This window comes from Phyllobates terribilis, unplaced genomic scaffold (assembly GCF_046119375.1).
Source record: "Phyllobates terribilis strain yellow unplaced genomic scaffold, ASM4611937v1 Scaffold_191__1_contigs__length_3620865, whole genome shotgun sequence".
Classification (NCBI taxonomy): domain Eukaryota; kingdom Metazoa; phylum Chordata; class Amphibia; order Anura; family Dendrobatidae; genus Phyllobates; species Phyllobates terribilis.
This window is the reverse complement of record NW_027362951.1, coordinates 112,707-127,004: the sequence shown is the minus strand read 5'-3', so window position 1 is coordinate 127,004 and position 14,298 is coordinate 112,707. Positions and strand designations below refer to the sequence as shown.

Genomic DNA, 14,298 nt, shown 5'->3' with positions numbered 1-14,298 from the left:
CAGCCCATCATCACCAGGCAGCCACTAGAACTGGTAGCCCTGGACCATGTGAAACTGGCTCCAAGCAAATCTGGGTACGTCTACGCCCTCACCATCGTAGATCACTACTCCCGGTTCCTGGTGGTGGTCCCTGTCAAGGACTTAACGGCTCAAACAGCAGCTAGAGCCTTCCAGCAGCACTTCTGCCGTCCACACGGGTATCCGGAGCAAGTGTTAACTGACCAAGGGCCAGCCTTCGAAGCGGAGGTCTTCCAAGAGTTCTGCAATCTGTATGGCTGCAGGAAGATAAGAACAACGCCCTATCACCCTCAGACCAACGGACTATGTGAGAAAATGAACCAGGTGGTGATAGACTTGCTAAAAATGTTGCCCCTGGAAGAATGCGGTCTGTGGCCTGAAAAACTGCCTGATCTGGTGGACTTGTATAACCACATCCCCGTAGGTTCTACCAACTGTACCCCGGCTTACCTAATGAGAGCAAGACCTGGTAAGCTGCCTATTGACCTGGATATGGGAGTCCTGACACCTGAGGACACCTCGCCAGAGGCAGACTGGGATACAGAACGGCAGCAGCAGTATCAGAAAGTACAGGAGAGCGTCGAGCAAAGTCTGTCTCAAGCAAGAGAAAGGCAAGAGAAGACTTATGACCAGCATGCTCCCGCTGTTCCCCTGGTACCTGGAGAGCAGGTCTTGAAGAGAAAGAGGCGGCTCCACAAGTTGGACAACCAGTGGGAGAAGGACCCGTACACAGTACTGCCCTCAAGCCATGATAATCCAAAAGTCTGCATAATCAGTAAGGATGGAGGAGAAACCACAGCCATTGTTTCCAGAGACCACCTGAAAAAGTGTCCCAAGCAGCTGCAAAGAGCTGACGAAGATCAAGAGAACCCTCAACCCGCAGAGGAAAGAGAAGAAATGATCAGTACCGTACTCGGAGACTTTCCCCGGTCCTGGACTCAAATCAACAACGCAGTCGTGGTACCCGTCCTCACCTTTCTCCAGCCAGCCCCTCAAGGGCCTACAGAAGAACAGGGAGTGTCAGAAGAGCAGCCGGCCCAGGAGGCAGAAGAATCCATACCAGCAGCCCAGGAGAATCAACCCTCTGCTAGTAGTGAGCCTGCCGTGCCCCTAGTAAGCCAAAGAGTACGCAGAAAGCTGCCAGGCCTACCCGCAACACCTTCTACACCCTGTAGTGCAGAACCAGATAGTGGGTTACGTAGGTCCACCAGGAGCACTAGAGGACAAATGCCCGCTCGCTGGAGAATCTAAACTGTAATGTGAATTTACCTGTAAACTGCAAATGTTGAAAATGGTTTATGTTTGCTGCCTGTTTATTAATTATGTTTCTCTAGTTACCCTTCAGGTTTATTTGGACTGACAGGTTATGGACGCTGAATAACCGGAACTACATTGTAGATAGTTACACTTGGTGCTTCTTGCGAAAACGAAGAAAAACCTGTCTGGCGTGGCCTCCTTGTGGCCCAAAGTAGTTAGCTTTGCCTTGCAGCCACGCCCAGGGCCAACGTTCGGGGTTTGCTTTGGACAGGTCCCCTACTCTATTCTAAAAAACTTCACCTTGGGTGATATGGACACCCGGTTACGGAAATGCCGTGACCATCAATACAAAATGTACTTTTCCGGTTATTGTTTTACCCTGTATTTGTGTTTTCTTAAAAATGTGTTTAGTCCCGGAGTACTAAAATTTACTAGGGGGGAATGTGGCACCCCAGGGGTCTGGTTACCACAGTAATAGAAATATTACGTCTGAGAGCAAGTGGGAGGTTTCCTGGTCAGGAGCCCTTAAACATGCAACACCTCCTGTCCAGTCCTGGGAGGGGAGGGGAGGAATCTGCCCTTATAAACTGGGTCTGGGGCAGGGTTAGGGAGAACAAGCAGACACAGGGAAAGTAACAGCAAGGAGCTCTGTAGGAGCAGGAGCTGAAGACCAGGGGCTGGAGCTGAGCAGAGCTCGCCCTGGCAGAAGAATCTAAGTACCGGACACCGGAGTCCGAGGCTGTAAGGATCTCTAAGTCCAACAGCAGAACCCAGCCGGCAGGGGATTCCAGGTCCTCTGGCCATAGAAGCCCGGAGGCTCAGTCACAAGCAAGGGACCAGCACCGCCATCGAGGAGCGGAGGCTAACAGAAGGCCCCAAGTCACCAGCCATATCGGTGAGCACTACACGGTACACTCAGGGACGTGGGCTACTATCACCCGCTTATAGCAAGGTAGCCAGGAAGAGTGCAGACAGACGGGGAGGCCTACAACTCCACCTGGCCACGGGAGCTCCTGCTTGCTCACAGACTGACCAGGCCTCTTATGCTAGCCAGTACTCCCGGGAGGGTCTGCCTTATTATCATCAGTAAAGACCCTGAACTGCACTGCAAAGACTCTGAGTCGTTCCTGTTACGCTCGTGCACCATCACTCCCATCATCCACACTCATTGCCCTGAGGCTATACTCCTCCCGTGGGGAGTCATCCCATTCTCTGCTGCTCATACAACACCAGCCTCAGCGGTCTGCCTCGCAGCAGCGGTACACCCTGACCGCAATCCACGGGTGGCGTAGTCGGACAATTAACCTAAAACCTTACAAATAGACTGCCACTGGTTTGACCACCCTGAGCCACGGGACCGGGTCGCCGCCACGGTGACTACAACTCCCAGCGTCCCACGAAAGGCCCAGTTCCGGGTTCCCCACTCGGCCCAGGGGGCGCGTCAACTTCAGAGGTGAAAATCTCACCAAATGCCAACTTGCTTTCTCTGGTGAACCTCTGTAACTGCATCTCTGCTGCTGTGTAATAGTCACAGGGCAGGGAGGAGTTAAACATCCAAGTATTTAATATCTATTGGAAATAAAGAGGTTTCCCCTTATTGATATCAGGTAAAACAAATGACCAACCACAATCCACTCTACCAAGATCAATATCAGGGCAATGAAAAACAAAAAAAGGGCTTTCGGTAAACTTAAACAAGAAGGCAGCGAGGAAGCGCTAATATCTTATAGGGAAAAAAACTAAATCTGTAAGAAACAAATAAGAATAGCAAAAGAGGAGACAGAGAGACTAATTGCGAAGGAAAGTAAAACGAATCCCAAACTGTTCTTTAACTATATAAACAGTAAAAGGATTAAAACTGATGGAGTTGGCCCATTGAAAAATAACCTGGGTAAAATCATAGAGGCCGATGAGGGTAAAGCAAACCTACTCAATAGCTTCTTCTCCACTGTTTTCACAAAAGAAAACAATTTATCGAAGGAAATGCAGAGTGATAAAGTAAACCCTCCGCTAAATATCACCCACCTAACCCAGGAGGAAGTTCAGAAACGCCTAAATAATATCAAAATAGACAAGTCACCAGGCCCAGATGACATACACCCCCGGGTACTAAAAGAATTAAGTAATGTGATAGACAGACCACTGTATCTTATATTCAAGCACTCTTTATGGACAGGGACTGTCCCACTAGACTGGCGCCAAGCAAATGTGGTACCAATATTCAAAAAGGGGTCTAAAAGTGACCCTGGGAACTATAGACCAGTCAGCTTAACGTCTGTTGTGGGTAAATTGTTTGAAGGATTTCTTAGAGATGCTATTGTAGAATATCTTAATAATAATAACTGTGTAACTCCATATCAACATGGATTCATGAGGGATCGCTCCTGCCAAACAAACCTGATGGCCTTCTACGAGGAGGTGAGCTCACAGCTGGACCGGGGAGAGTCAGTGGATGTTGTATACCTTGACTTCTCCAAAGCGTTTGATACCGTGCCACACAAAAGGTTGGTATATAAAATGAGAATGCTTGGTCTGGGGGATAATGTGTGCAAGTGGGTAAATAGCTGGCTGAGTGACAGAAAGCAGAGGGTGGTTATCAATGGAGTAAGCTCAGGGGGTGTCAGGGTTACTAGCGGGGTGCCTCAAGGGTCTGTCTTGGGCCCTATATTATTTAATATATTTATTAATGATCTAGTGGAAGGGTTGCATAGTAAAATAGCAATATTTGCAGATGATACTAAACTTTGTAAAGTAGTTAATACAGATGAGGATAGGGCACAGCTACAGGAGGATTTAGATAAATTGGGGAGTTAGGCCAAAAAATGGCAAATGGGGTTCAATGCCGATAAATGTAAGGTCATGCACATGGGAAAGAAAAACAGCAGTCACCCACACATATTAAATGGGAAACCGTTGGGGAAATCTGACATGGAGAAGGACCTGGGCGTCTTGGTTAATAGCAAATTAAATTGGAGTGCCCTGTGTCAGGCAGCAGCTGCGAAGGCAAATAGAGTCATGGCATGCATCAGAAGAGGAATAGGGGCATATGATGAGAACATTGTTCTTCCTCTGTATAAAGCGCTGGTAAGGCCGCACTTAGAATATTGTGCACAGTTTTGGGCTCCGGTGCTCAGGAAAGACATATTGGAGCTAGAGAGGGTACAAAGGAGGGCGACTAAGGTAATAAAGGGAATGGAGGGACTAGAATACCCAGAGAGGTTGTCAAAATTAGGCCTATTTACATTGGAAAAGAGAAGGCTTAGGGGAGACCCCATAAACATGTATAAATACATCAGGGGGCAGTACAGAGATCTTTCCCATGACCTGTTTATACCAAGGATGGTGACAAAGACGAGGGGGCACACTATGCGTCTGGAGGAAAGGAGGTTCCTGCACCAGCATAGAAGGGGATTCTTTACGGTCAGAGCCGTGAGACTCTGGAACTCTCTGGGAGAGGAAGTGGTGATGTCCAGCTCACTTAATGAGTTCAAGAGAGGCCTGGACGCCTTGAGAACAATAAAATTACATCTTATGCTTAGTTAATTAATCCAGGGATTTAATCTGACTGCCAGATTAGTGTCGGGAAGTGAATTTTTCCTCAATGATGTAAACTGGCCTATACCGCATGGTTTTTTGTTGCCTTCCCCTGGATCAACGCTGCGGAATAGCTGCAGTGCACAAGAAATAGGCTGAACTGGATGGACGCTTGTCTTTTTTCGGCCTTATAAACTATGTAACTATGTAATATTACCAGATAGAAGGCAGAAATACCACCACACCGTGACGTCATGTCATGACCAAAGCACATAATGCTACCACATAGTGACAAATAATGCTAAAATAATAAAAATGTAAAAAAGCTCTGTATATTGGGTCAGTGTACAGGTTATACAGTCATCACCAGTGACATTATACACAGAAGCTCTGTATATAGTGTCAGTGTGTGTGTATAGGTAATACACATACTCACCAGTGATGTCTAGGTGAAGTTCTTTATCTGCCGCAGACCGATATATCACATCTTCTATGCAGGACTTATCTATGCAGAAAATAACATAGTTAGCTATAACTGATCACTTCCAGAGCACAATCCACACTGCATGAAATGACAAAAAAGCAACATAGTGCCGCACTACACAGTAACAGTGCTCCAGTGTCATTCTGTGCCTGCTCATCTGTCAGCAGACATATTTGTCTGATGGCAAAGATGTAGCAGAGCTGAAGACAGAAGACCCATGGATTACGTCAGAGCGAGGATTTTTTTTTTATATTAAAGATAGAGTCCCTTAGGCTACGTTCCCACGCGGAGTAATAGCCGCATATTCCTGCTTTTATGCGGCGCTTTAGAGCGCTCGCGTAAAAGCAGTGCCAAAGAAAGCTGGAAACGGCTTCCAGCAAAAGCTATGGCTTTTACTGAAAAGCGTTCAGACGCCGCGTTTTGCCACGTATTTTTGCGCGGGCTCTTTCACTGCAAAAGCGGCTGTGCAAAAAGAATTGACATGCCAATTCTTGGCGTTTTTTTCGGCACGATTTCCCCATAGGCTACATGTTAACATGGCCTTGGGAAAAGCACGCTGAGAAAAGCGCAACCTCAGCATGCAGTAGCGATTTTTTGCGCCGCGTATGAACGTAGCCTAAATATGTTTTGTGTTTTATTTTTAATAAAAAAAAAATTTCTGTGTTTTTTTTCTGTTTACTAGAAATTCATGGTGGCCATGTCTAATTTGGCGTGACAACATGAATTCCGGGCTTAGTATCAGCTGATAATACAAAGCTGGCCTGGTACTAACCCTATTATTACCCAGGGTACTCACCACCAGGGCCGCTAGAAGAGCCAGCTAAAGCGCCTGGAAATTTTCAAGGGTGGCTGCGGGCTGCGATTTTCAGCGTGGGGGGCCAAGAACACTTGGGCCTTACCATGCTGAGAATCCCAGCCCCCAGCTGCCTTGTCTTATCTGGCTGGCGATCAACATATGGCAGGAGCACACACCTTTTTCTAAAAAAAAATATTTAAAATAAGTTTAAAACAAATATTCGGCTTCTCTGTCTTTTGATCGCCAGCCAAGGTAAAGCCAGGCAGCTGGGGGTGGCAGGCCGTAGCTGTCCGCTTTACCTGCGGTGAGAATCAAAAATTCTGCAGAGTGCTACATCATGTTTTAAAAATGATTTCTTTTCACACTTCTATATGTCACAGACCCAACAGCCAATCACAGATGCTGTCAAAGAGGAAGGGCGTCTGTGATTGGCTGTTCGAGTAATGTACAATCAGCCCATACATTCTAGTATGGTACTATGTATGGGCTGCTTTCAGGTTACTCAAGCAGCCAATCACAGACGCCCATTTTCTGTGTCAGCGTCTGTGATTAGCTGTTGGGCCTGTCACACATATAGAAGTGTGAAAATAAATAAATAATAAAACAAAAATGACATAGCGCTCCGCAGAATTTTTGATTCTCAGCGCAGATAAAGCAGACAGCTACAGGCAGCCACTTCTAGCTGCCTGGCGATCAAAAGTCAGGAAAGCCCAATGTTTTTTTTAAATTATTTAAAAAAATAATTTAAAAAAAAATGCGTGGGCTCCCGCCATATTTTGATCGCCAGCCTGGTAAAAAAACAGGCAGCTGGGGTCTGGGATTCTCAGCATGGTAAGGCCCAAGCATTCTGGGCCCCCCACGCTGAAAACGGCAGCCCGCAGCCACCCCTGTAATTGGCGCATACATCGTAGCGCCATTTCCAGGCACTTTATCCGGCTCTTACAACGGCCCTGGTGGGGGTGGCACGCTGGGTAATAATGGGGTCAGTACCAGCCTTGTATTATCAGCTGGCACTAAGCCTGAAATTCATGGCGTCACGCCAACCTAGACATGGCCACCATGAATTTCTAGTAAACAAAAAAAAAAACCAAACACAGAAATTTTTTTTTAATAAAAATAAAACACAAAACACATGTAGGGACTCCATCTTTAATAAATAACAAAATCCTCGCCCTGACGTAATCCACTGATCTTCTGTCTCCAGCTCTGCTACATCTTTGCCATCAGACAAATATGCCTGCTGACAGAGATGAGCAGGCACAGAATGACACTAGAACACAGTTGTCAGAGAAGTGCTCAGCTGGCCTCCAGCCGCCGACCATGTTTTCCTGCGCGTTGCAAATAATGCATACTTTCAAATGCATGCCTATTTTTGCAATGCAAGTCTACGGTACATTGCGTCTGCGCTGATTTACAACGGATCCGTTTTAACGCACAGCATAAACGCAATGGTAACCCATCCTAACAGCAGCGAGAAGGGGAGACGGAGCCCTGGAGACCGCCTAGTCAGTCTACTGGTGGTACTATCATGCCCATTGCCCAGTATGTACTGCCAGCCTCTGTGGTACTAGCATTCAAGCTCACATGGCATGTCCTGCCAGCCAGCCACTGGTGTTAGTACTAGCATGATAGTACCACACCACCAGTGACTGGGCAATGGGCATGCATGATGGTACCACCAGTGGCTGGCAGGACAGGACATGCTGGGCATGATAGTACACAGAGGCTGGCAGGACATACTAAGCATGATTCATGCCTAGTATGTCCTGCAAGCCTCTGTGGTACTATCATGCCCACCCGGCATGTCCTGCCAGCCAGCCACTGGCGGTAGTAGTACTAGCATGATAGTACCACAAAGGGCCGGATCCAGGTTTTTCTGGGCCCCGGGCGAAAGAGTCTCAGTGGGCCCCTTTAACACATACCACGATTCATGATGCACAGATACTGCAGAGAGATAAAAGTATAGTACAATGCAAAGATTTCACTTCTTATATTATATGAGTGATATCTATTTTAAATTCTACAATAGCTCAGAAACCGGTGAATCGCTCCACACAGTGTACTGGCCCCCAAAAAATGCTCCATACAGGATATTGGCCCCCCAAAAAATCCTCCATACAGGATACTGGTCCCCATATAACGCTCCATACAGGATACTGGCCCCCCAAAAATGCTCCATACAGGATACTGGCCCCCATATAACGCTCCATTCAGGATAATGGCCCCATATAACGCTCCACACAGTATACTAGCCCCCATAAAATGCTCCATACAGGATACTGGCCCCCATATAAGGCTCCATACAGGATACTGGCCCCCATATAAAGCTCCATGCAAGCTGTTCCCCCCACATAATGCCCTATGCAGGCTGTCCCATCCCCCCCTTATAATGCCCCATGCAGGCTGTCCCCCCCCCAAATAATGTCCCATGCAGGATGTCACCCCCCATATAATGCCCCTTGCAGGATGCCACTTCCCCCCATATAATGCCCCATGCAGGATGCCACTTCCCCCCATATAATGCCCCATGCAGGATGTCACTCCCCCCCCCATATAATGCCCCATGCAGGATGTCCCTTCCCCCCCCCAATATAATGCCCTATGCAGGATGTCCCTTCCCCCCCCCATATAATAACCCATGTAGGATGTCCCTTCCCCTCCATATAATGCCCCATGCAGAATGTCACTCATCATATAATGCACCATGAAAGATGTCACTCCCCCACATATAATGCCCCATGCAGGATATCACTCCCCCCCATATAATGCCCCATGCAGGATGCCATCCCCCATATAATGCCCCATGCAGGATGTCACTTCTCCCCCCCATATAATGCCCCATGCAGGATGTCACCCCGCCATATAAGCCCCATGCAGGATGTCACCCCCCCTTATAATGCCTCATGTAGGATGTCCCTTCCCCCCATATAATGCCCCATGCAGGATGTCACCCCCCATATAATGCCCCATGCATGCTGTCACCCCCCCCCATATAATGCCACATGCAGGCTGTCACCCCACCATATAATGCCCCATGCAGGCTGTCACCCCACCATATAATGCCCCATGCAGGATGTCATCCCCCCATATAATGCCCCATGCAGGCTGTTACCCCCATATTATGCCCCATGCATGCTGTTACCCCCCCATATAAAGCCCCATGCAGGATGTCACCCGCCCCCAATATAATGCCCCATGCAGGCTGTCACCCCCGCCCATATAATGCCCCATGCCTCCATACATAAAAAAAAAAAAAATCAAATATTCACCTCCCTCCTCCTCACCTGCTGCCGCTGCTCAGGTCTATACTCCTGCGTTGCCGGCGTCTTCCCGCTCTGCGCTGCCTGTGATGGCTCAGGGGAGGACGCAGTGGAAAGTCGTCACCGCACCCTCTGACCTGAGACGTCACAGGGAGCGCAGACCAGGAAGACAGCGGATCTGCGAAGGCACGGGGAGAGGTAAGTATCCGGCTGCCGGGGCCCTGAGCAAGCGGGGGAGAAGGGCGGGCGCTGGCACTGCTCTCCTCCGCCCATAGCCCGGCGGGGAGCCCGACGGCAAGTGGACCTCCCGCCTGCTCAGGGCCCCGGCACTTGCCCGGGAGCTGACGCCAGCCCTGACTACCACACCACCAGCCTCCTTGGTACTATCATGCCCACCCAGCATGTCCTGCCAGCCCCTGGTGGTAGTACATGCTGCTAGGCATAGTACCAGTAACCAGAGGCTGGAAGCAAGACATGCTAGGCAATGGGCATGATGATAATCATGCCCACTGCCCAGTAGTATTTACTGCCAGCCTCGGCCAGGGGTCCTCCCAGTCACTCCCACCGATCCCTCCCCCCGTCCCGGCCCCTGCTTTTCATACTCACGCGTCGAGATGAGAGGCAGGCCTGCAGCCGCTGCCTGGAGCGACGCCGGGTCCGTCAGCGCGCACAGGAAGCAGTCCCAGGGCGATGACGTCATCACCCTGAGACTGACCTCCTGCGCACGCTCCGGCAGTGTCGCGCTGCGCACAGGAGGCAGAAGGCCACTGCGGCAGCAGGCAGAGCAGGGAGATCGCTCTCCAGAGGGCCCATCACTAATCATATCCGCAGTGCTGCCGACATGATTAGCGAACCGGGGGGCCCTCTGTTCTCTGTACAGGGGGTGTAGGGGGCGGGGCTTGATGGAGACATTAGGGACAGAATGGAGACATTGGGGGCAGAATGGAGGCAAAATGGAGACATGGGGGCATGATAGAGACATGGGGGGCAGAATGGAGGCAAAATGGAGACATGGGGGCCAGGATAGAGACATGGGGGCCAGGATAGAGACATAGGAAGCGGGATGGAGACATAGGAAGCGGGATGGGGGCAAGCTTGAGACATGGGGGGCAGGATGGAGACATGGGGGGCAGGATGGAGACATGGGGGACAGGATGGAGACATGGGGGGCAGGATGGAGACATGGGGGACAGGATGAAGACATGGGGGCATGATGGAGACATTGTGGCCAGGATAGAGACATGGGGGGCAGAATGGAGACATAGGGAACGGGATGGAGACATGGGGGAGAGGATGGGGGCAAGCTTGAGACATGGGGGGCAGAATGGAGGCAAAATGGAGACATGGGGGGGGAATGGAGACATGGGGGACAGGATGAAGACCTTGTGAGGGGGGTCATGTTACTGTGCAAGGCGACACTAGGTTGCTTTATTTTCTTTATCTTGTGCAGTGTAGAAGCTGGGGAAAAATTGGGGAATGTGCTCTGGAAACTGTTCTTGATAACTGTGTTATCTTATGCAGAGATGAGTCCTGGCTGGAAGAAGTGATGGCAGTCTGCGCTGGATGAAGAGGAAAAGCAAAGATGAAGGACTTCAACTAGAAATGTCACCGGTGAGTCAATGTGTTATCTGTACATTTACACTATACACTGTGTACGTTGTACAGAGCTCCTGTGTATAATGGTACTTATGGTAATATTAGTTTTCTTTTTTTTATTAATAATCAGTATTGTAGTATTCGGTCACTATGTGGTGGTAATATGTGATCTGGTCATAGTGTGGTGGTATTTGACCCTTGTATGTGGTATTATTCGGTCACTATGTGGTGGTATTATGTGATCTGGTCATGGTGTGATGGTATTTGTCCCTTATACGTGGTATTATTGGTCATTTTAAAAAATATATGTAACACATTCCCATAAATAAAAATATACCTAAAAAGAATATTGGATATTATAAGAAATTTTTAATAGGTTAGCGTAGAGTATGGCCCGGCTAGAAGAGTCTCCTTGTCGTGGTGGTGACTTAAAATATCTTTTGGCAAAAACAAAAGCTGCTGGCTATATATGTGATCTGCTGTTCAATGGGAAATGTTAATGTGTGATTGGTGAAGATGTGGTGCAGAAAGTAGAGTTTTTCCAGGAGTGGGCGGTGGGACTGTGGAACGTTTGAGGGATGGAGACAGAGCTGGGGTGGAGGTGGAGCTGGGATGGAGCCTTCCTGGAGTTTCAAGGGGGCCCAAAAATTACTGGTGGCAGCCCTGCATCTGATGGATGGCTCTAGGTTTGGTGAATGCCAGGAGAATGTGACCTGCCTGAATACATTGCAGGGCTGCCTCCAGGAATTTTAGGGCCCCATACAGCCAAAGTTTTTGGGCCCCCCTGAGACTTCACCCCAGGCTCCACACCAGCTCCACCCCTCGAACCTTCCACAGTGCCACCGCTCACTCTTGGAAAAACTCCACTTTCTGCACCACGTCCTCACCAATCACATATTAACAGTTCCATCGAATACCAGATCACCTACATAGCCAGCAGCTTTTGTTTTGGCCAAAAGATTTTTTTCAGCTGCCACCACGACAAGGAGATTCTTCTGGCCGGGCCCTACTCTACTCTAACCTATTAAACATTTCTTATTTTACCTAAAACTCTTTTTAAGTACAGTATATAGGAGCTCTGTGTATAGTATGTAATGCATAGTGTAAATGTACAGGTAACACACTGACTCACCGGTAACGTCTCTAGTTGAAGTCCTTCATCTTCGCTTTTTCTCTTCATCCAGCACAGACTGCCATCACTTCTTCCAGCAAGGACTCGTCTCTGCAGAAAATAACACATAGTTATCTAGAGCAGTTTCCAGAGCACATTCCCTAATTTTTCACCAACTTCTACACTACACCAAATGAAGAAAAAAAGCGACATAGTGCCACCCTGCACAGGAACAGGGTCCCCTCCCCACTGAAAACAGCATTCTCAAAAATAAAATACATCAAACTTGTAATAATGTCCTTTTATTAGCCCCTACAGTAATAATGTAATAATGTCCCACATCCTGCTTCCATATGTACTCCATTCTGGACCCCATATGTCTTCATCTTGCCCTGATATGTTCTCCCATCCTGGCCCCATGTGACTTCATTCTCCCTGCATATTTCTCCATTCTGGCCCCCATGTGTTAGCTCGCATTCTGCCCCGCATGTGTCAGTTCCCATTTTGCCCCCCATGTCTCAGCTTCCATTCTGCCCCCATGTCTCAGCTTCCATTCTGAACCCAATTCTCAGCTTCCATTCTGCCCCCCAGGTCTCAGCTCCCATTCTGCAACAATGTGTCATCTCCCATTCTGCCCCCCATTTCTCAGCTTCCATTCTGCCCCCCAATGTGTCAGCTCCCATTCTGCCCCCCAATGTGTCAGCTCCCATTCTGCCCCCCATGTCTCATCTCCCATTTTGCCCCCCGTGTCTCAGCTTCCATTCTGCCCCCCATGTGTCATTTACCATTCTGCCCCCATGTCTCAGCTTCCATTCTGCCTCCATTTCTCAGCTTCCATTCTGCCCCCCATGTCTCAGCTCCCATTCTGCAACCATGTGTCATCTCCTATTCTGCCTCCCATGTCTCAGCTTCCATTCTGACCCCCATGTGCATGTGTTAGCTCTCATTCTGCCCCCCTTGTCTCATATTCCATTCTGTCCCCCATGTGTCATCTCCCATTCTGCCCCCCATGTGTCATCTCCCATTCTGCCCCCCATGTGTCATCTCCCATTCTGCCCCCCATGTGTCATCTCCCATTCTGCCCCCCATGTGTCATCTCCCATTCTGCCCCCCATGTGTCATCTCCCATTCTGCCCCCCATGTGTCATCTCCCATTCTGCCCCCCATGTGTCATCTCCCATTCTGCCCCCCATGTGTCATCTCCCATTTTGAACCCAATTCTCAGCTTCCATTCTGCCCCCATGTGTCAGCTCCCATTCTGCCCCCCATGTGTCAGCTCCCATTCTGCCCCCCATGTGTCAGCTCCCATTCTGCCCCCCATGTGTCAGCTCCCATTCTGCCTCCATGTCTCCTCTACATTCTGCCCCCATTTTTTTGCTCCATCCAGCCTCCATGTGTCTCCTCTCTATTTTGCCCCATGTGTTATCTCCCATTCTGCCCCCCATGTATCATCATCCATTCTGCTTCCATGCCTCATCTCCCATTCTTCCCCCTGTCTCAGCTTCCATTCTGCACCCCCCCCATGTGTTAGCTCCCATTTTGTCCCTCATGTCTCATCTCCCATTCTGCCCCCATGTCTCATCTCCCATTCTGGCTCCCATGTCTCATCTCCCAGATTTCCAGTGTGTAGTCCCAGTCAATGTATAGCAGTCATCACCAGACAATGCAGATCAGGCACTAGAATAGCTTGCAGCCGTTGATCTTTGGGGATACAGTATATCACAAAAGTGAGTACACCCCTCACATTTTTGTAAATATTTTATTATATATTTTCATGGGACAACACTGAAGATATGACACTTTGATACAATGTAAAATAGTCAGTGTACAGCTTGTAAATTTGGTGTGCCCTCTAAATAATTCACACAGCCATTAATGTCTAAGCCACTGGCAACAAAAGTGAGTACACCCCTACTTGAAAATGGCCAAATTGTGCTCATAGTGTCAAAACTTTGTGTGGCCACCATTATTTTCGTTTTGATTTAAATTATTTATTTATCATGAATCAAAAAAGTAAAGACAAATCAGAGATACAACAATGGTGGAACAACATCTGGAAATAAGATATTACAGGAAGATCAAAAATTAGAAATCAAACAGAAGTGCCAGTTGAGTAGAGCTAAAGGTGAGGATTAGTTCCGACAAGAGGAAGAGAATTAAATAGATGATTCGTGGCCACCATTATTTTCAAGCAGTGCCTTAACTCTCTTGGGCATGCAGGTCACTAGAGTTTCACAGGTTG

The 14,298-nt window shown here is 48.6% G+C and overlaps 1 long non-coding RNA gene across 1 annotated transcript in view; it reads right to left on the bottom strand.

Annotated features, from left to right (window-relative positions):
* Nucleotides 1-10,049, bottom strand: part of LOC141213273 (uncharacterized) — an 84,181-nt gene extending 74,132 nt beyond the window's left edge. Inside the window, exons 1-2 of the long non-coding RNA XR_012282786.1 lie at nt 9,956-10,049; nt 5,246-5,314 (exon numbers count right to left, since the gene is read on the bottom strand). This is a non-coding gene — a long non-coding RNA (uncharacterized lncRNA). The remainder of the gene's footprint in view (nt 1-5,245; nt 5,315-9,955) is intronic.
* Between the last annotated feature and the right edge of the window lie 4,249 nt (nt 10,050-14,298).